General features: G+C 37.2%; 1 long non-coding RNA gene across 1 annotated transcript in view; it reads left to right on the top strand.

Annotated features, from left to right (window-relative positions):
* Nucleotides 1-5,578, top strand: part of LOC110403710 — a 30,107-nt gene extending 24,529 nt beyond the window's left edge. The window contains exon 3 of the long non-coding RNA XR_002441804.1: nucleotides 3,763-5,578. This is a non-coding gene — a long non-coding RNA (uncharacterized LOC110403710). The remainder of the gene's footprint in view (nucleotides 1-3,762) is intronic.

Below are 6,000 nucleotides of genomic sequence, written 5' to 3' on the forward strand. Positions count from 1 at the left end.
GTTTACTCCTGTATTTTAGTATAAGAAAAAGTAATATGCCATTTAAAGGAAGGAGTACTTTTTTAAAATAAAAAAAAAAATGTCGTATTCTCATTATAATGTGCTTCATGTGAAGAGAGCATTTCAGGAACAGGCTATCATCCAGGAAATTCATGGTCAGCTGCCGTGATCCTGAGTGAGGCTGAACTTCCTGCGTAGTGCTACCCAATTCTTGCAGGAATCCAAGAGGATACAGATTCTTACCCTGGTGGTGCACACTGAATGGACAGATTTGTAGACAGGCTGGAACACTAGGAATAGAAGTGAAAATAGCGAAGGAAATTATGCACAAAGGAGTTCAATTTTCTATAAGTTTTTGAAAAAAGTCTTTACGGTGGGCAATTGTATGGGAGTATCAATTTCAGATGAAGAGCAAATACAGCAGAAAGATAAATGTGGTAGACTATGGCCAGATTTTAAGAAGTTAAGACTAAATGAAAGTTTTTCTTTCTGTCAGACATAAGGTGATCTCTCACTGCTGATTGGTAGCAGATGGGGGGGGTGTATTGTCTGTATTGGTTTTGATTACTTTTCTAGCACAGTGGCTGAGCCATAGGCCTTGCTCTGTTCAATCTCTGTTCATTTTTTTTTTTGTCAACACCTATTTCTCTCTACCCTCTCTTGCCTTCAAAAATGAAAATTTTTATATAAGAAGTAGAAAGTAGGGAAGACTGAATTCAATCAACTCAGTAATTCCCAGTAGCAATAAAACATTCTGTGATTGTTCTCTCTCTGATACGTACTTCTCACTTAACAAAGATTTTTTTCCTGGGAGCTTCCTTACCCTTAATAAAGGAGGGAAGGAGGCTTGCAGACTGTTCCCCTTCACACCTGCTAATTTTCAGTAGCCCTTAAGGGCTGAGCTTTATGCAGCTCCCTGGACTCATAAGGAAAGGCCACCTCCTATGAAATCACAAGGCCCAAAGTGATGGGGCTTACAGAGCTATTATCAAACTGTAAGCTGTGAGAGGTGTGCTTGTACTCTGTGATTTTGTATCTTGTGACAAAAAGCCCCATATTTCTGAAACTTAGGTGAAATCCACTTGGCCAAGTCATGGGTGTCTCACTGAACCAAGTTCTTGTAGATACTGACAGATTACATACTCTTTGCTTTCAATTTTGAAAGTAATCATGCTTTGTTATTTGTACTGCGTGTAATTGATCCTTGCTACCTTTCTCCAGAAAGAGTTGTATGGTAGCACTCTTTGTCCCTTTGATGTAATGAGCAAACACCAGAAAGGAAGTATATTATTTTAGCAGTAAAGAAGAAGAAGAATAAAAGAAGTATATTATTTTTGTAGTAAATCCATAGCCAGCAAGGAAATGTGATGACTGAAAGTAGCATGTGCATCCTGGGAAGCTTGTATTTAGGATGCAGCTTTTGGGACTCTTTCAAATGCAAACTTGCACCAACTATTCTATGTTGCTTTTGATTTCCCCAGACAGAGTAGTGCATCAAGCAAGTCTCCCTCCTTCTCACCTATTACAGAGGATCAGATATTGCTTGTGCTCATAATGCTGAGGTCTGGAGGTACCTGAGAAAGATAAAAGGGCACTCCCTCCGTGTCAAATAATATGAGGAAGAAAAAAATTAACCACTTTAAGGTCCATTTAATAGGAGTAGTGCTGCAGTTCCACAAGAGCCTGTGATTCAGAGCATACATCTGTAGTGCTGCTTTATAGATCATTCACAAAATATGCATCATGATTCATTCCTTTTCTTACAATGAGATTTATGAGAGAATATGAAATAAATGCATTTTTAATAGGGCCTGATAGCAGGAACATCCTCTCTTCAGGAGAGGCTGGAGTACTGAAATAAACCTCTGCTACCTGTGTGTTAATTAAACTGGCCTACCTCTGTTCTCTCCTCTTCTACCTGTTACACTGATAATTGTCTGCAGGGAGTTGAAAATGAAATTGGAAACTAGCAAATGTTGGGAATGATAGAAGAAGAAACCATGTGCTCATGCATATTGAAGTGATATAAAAGCCATCTTCATATTCTGTATAGTTTCATGAATTTTTCCGTTGTTGTTATACAGCACAATAAGGTTATTCTCCTGATATTCTGGGTTCTGCTATGGTCAACCAGATTTTCAGCTCACAGAGGTTTGGGAAACAATATAAATCTACTCTAAAAGTATTTAAAAGATGTTTATCTTTCCTTAGCCTATACATCTCTCTGTTACCTATTGCTATCTAAGCTCTGTATTATGAGCTTCTACACAGAATATGTTCTCTTTTTGTCTTTGGGAGTCACTATCCTAAGGGTCATAATTTTTTGAATGTGCAAGATTGATCTAAGTGTAACAAATTGTACCCCCCACCATATAAGCCCAAGTTTATAGTGGTGTAAGAAATTTAGGCCCCAAAACCTGAGAATGACTCTAAAGTACTTTGTTTATGATTCTGCATCCCCACATGTGTGACAGTTGTTTAAAATGAGATAAATTTCAAGTCAGGAATCTATAGTCATTCAAAGCAAAGGAGCAAGTGACTCTTGTTCCATGGCATTGCTATCCATCAGATACAAGGATTGTATCTAAACAGCCATAATTTTATATAATAGAATTCAAGTCAATAAAAAAGGGAATTATTAGAGTCTCTGACTCTGAAAGCCAACTGTCATTGCTATGTATCTAGAAACACAGAAATATTATCTACTGACAGTATTTCTATCCATTATTGCTATCTCTTCATAATTTCAACTAGCCATCTGTATTACTCAGATTGCTATATGCCTGACTCTGATATCACGCACTTTTATTATTACTTTGAGAGAAAGTATTGAGCTTCTAGGAGAAGAAATATTAAATTCTCCCATCATACGTTATTTGTGTCTTACCCTCCATCAAACATGAAACAGATTTGGTTATTTTTGTGTCCTCACACAGTCCCAAATCTGTATGTTTAGCACCTGATCTAATGTCTGTGGAATTAGGATTCACATAACACCCGTAATAGTGCTAAAATATCAGATTGAAGATGTCTCTGAGTAGTAATTACTGGGGAGGAATAGCAGTAACTGAAGGCTGGGCAGAAACACCTGGGGTTCTTCTGGAGGTACTGGAGCATTCGTTATTTACTGTGGGGAAAGTCTGTACTCCCCAAGAGATAAGCAGCCTTAGATTTCATTGTTTGATCCTGCCTTTGAAATTGTATAGCAGATTTCTGTAAATAGATGAAGTTCTTAATTAAATGAGGAAAAGTATACTGCAGTTGGCACAGTGGCTGCTGTGCTGTTCTGTAAGCTGCTAAATAGAATTGGTTTTATCCTTCCCCATTTTTGGTGCCAGCATGTCTCAAGCATTAGCAATTAATTATTATGTCTCAAAAACTGTTGAGAAGGAGAGAGATTAGTGAAGGGGGGCAGGCTGGTATCTGGGAGGAGGAGTGACATTATCGTGGACTCGTAGGAGGGCCATGCAGGCCAAATGTTTCCTTAAAATAACTGACAAACATTTGAGACAAATGGACTATTTTCTGCTTCCCAGGGCTATCATTTCGAGTAGTTTGCAGGATGTGGGGGGGAAAGCAGAATGAGATTACATGTAATACATGTTTTTGAGGTTTCTCTTACAGATTCAGGATCTGGAATTTGTCTAAAATAAATAAGCAGTTTTGTAGAATGGTTTTGTGTTAAGAAATGGATTTTGCCTGCAAGTTCCAGATGAACAGAATGAAGCACTACTTTGTGGTCACTCCCAGTTTCTTTCTCAGTGTCATTCCCGTAGGCCATGGGCTTATGCTGCAGTGAGTACAGAAGACATTGTTCCATGGCACCGATTTTTCCTCATGGCTGAGAGGATACTGGGTTTTATTGTCCCTGTGAATTTCAAAAGAACAGCTATTGTAAACACTACAACTGGAGGCTGGGAATGAAAGGACAACCTTCTGTGAAGGACTTAAAGGGTGAGGCAAACCTTAGGAGCTTAGGCTGGAAAGGAGTTCAGCTTGCCCATTTACTTCACACTCCAGCAAGAGCAAGTACTAACAGACCATCTCTACAAAGGTTTTGGGATGAAATATTCATTTCTGAATGTGAGATGAACTGCAAGACTGAATCATGCACTGCAATAGCAATAACCTGCTGTCCATGAAGATGCCATCCAAACACCTCATTCTTATAGTGATGCCAGTATTTTACGTGGTTATCTTGAATTTTGTCCCACCAACTTTCCAGAATCAGAATCATCTCCTTTTTTTCCCCCTAAAACTGCAGAGACTTATATAACTGTAGAATGGATAAAGCAAAGCAAATGCAAGTAATACATAAATGTAAATAAAATAATTAATGTAAGTAAAGCCCCTCTGACTGCTACAGCTGTTGCCATGATCGTTCTAGTTCAGCAATTTGTTTGCCTGACTGAAAAGATCATTGGCCTACCTTGGTTTGATCCAAAACACGTAAAAGACCTCTAAAACTAGCTTTAATTACAAAACAGGTGTAAAAGCTTTTCATTAAATTCTATTAAAAAACTGATGATGTAGCCATTTTGTATGACAGCAGGAATGAGTAAGCTGAGAAAATGGATGGTTTCGGAGAAAACAGAGATCTCTCATTATGATTCTTAAATTTATTTACCCAAATAATTTATAACACCAGTTTAAAAAGACTGAAAAATAACTGGAAAATGAGCCCACTTTACAGAAGCTATGTCAGGGAAGAGGACTAAGAAATTAAGTATTCTATCAGTTAATAGAACTAACTGGAGATGGAGTTCAGGAGGAACTGTTTTACAAATAACGATTTAATACCTCAAAGTGACTCCTTACAGATATATAGATGTAAAGGCTACTGTGTTTATTTATTAAAACTAACTATTTTTGGAAAAAATATTTCTTTTCACTTCTTTTATCTCTCTGGAACTCTTGGAATCCCCATTCACTCTAAACTCTCCATGAAAGTGAAGATATGTTTGTTCTTACAACTGTATTTTCCACTTCACTGAGAAGTAAAGGAAAAATATATAGATTTTTTTTCTCCCTTTTAAGCACTTCCCTGTTTTGCATCTTTGGATAACATCAAAAGCAGAGATGATAAAATTAGAATAGATGCATGTTCTACCCAACCTACCCTGATGCAATTAATAATTAAGATCAAATGGCTTGTAAAATACCTACCAGTATGATTAAAATGCTATGAAAAGGTTGCTGTAAGAATAATTGCTTTTTGTTTAATGTAACCAAAAACAAATCCATGGTTCAATATCTTTTGTGTTGTATGTTTTCTGTTTTAAAATTAATGTGACATAAGGCATTCTTTATGCTAATGTTATAGCTCCTTGGATGAGTTTAACACCATTATCTTCTTTAATGAATAATTCATTCCCTGTTGAAAACTTAACTATATCATTTTTACAGTGTGTAAATGAAACTTTGAAGTGCAATTTAACTTTAAAGAACTTCAGATTATAGAGAATTCTCATAAACCACAAAAAATATGCTGTGCTAGTAATACTGTCTTGTACTGAAGCGTAATCACGATATGGTGTGCATGTTTGTAACTTTTAATTTTTCTGCTTAAAAAAATCTTGGAAAGGATTCCTGGTTACTTTATTGGCATACTTGCATGACTATATTTCTATCTTCTTTTTGGAAATAAGAATATTACCTGTTAGCACAGCAAAGCTCTCCTTCTCATCATCCTTGAATGCTGAGAAGAACCTACTGGGAAGGTAGTAAAGTGGGAACAGTACTCTTTCTCCCCAGCAGCTCCTAGCCTTCTTGTGAGGAAAACCTCTGACACTTGAAGTGCAAGTGAGAAGAAAGACAGATGGACACTTGGAATTTTTCAGATTGCTGTTTGTGTCTAATAATTTTTCCTTTCTGATCAGGTCGGGGTTGCAGCTCCATGTGGGGTCGTGATTTGGCGTAACTTCCCCATTCCCAGAAAGGCTAGGCTCTGAATCTAGACTTCTTTTCCTCCTTCAAAGTGAGACTGCTGATTTTAGTGCA

This window comes from Numida meleagris, chromosome 9, assembly GCF_002078875.1.
Source record: "Numida meleagris isolate 19003 breed g44 Domestic line chromosome 9, NumMel1.0, whole genome shotgun sequence".
NCBI lineage: Eukaryota > Metazoa > Chordata > Aves > Galliformes > Numididae > Numida > Numida meleagris.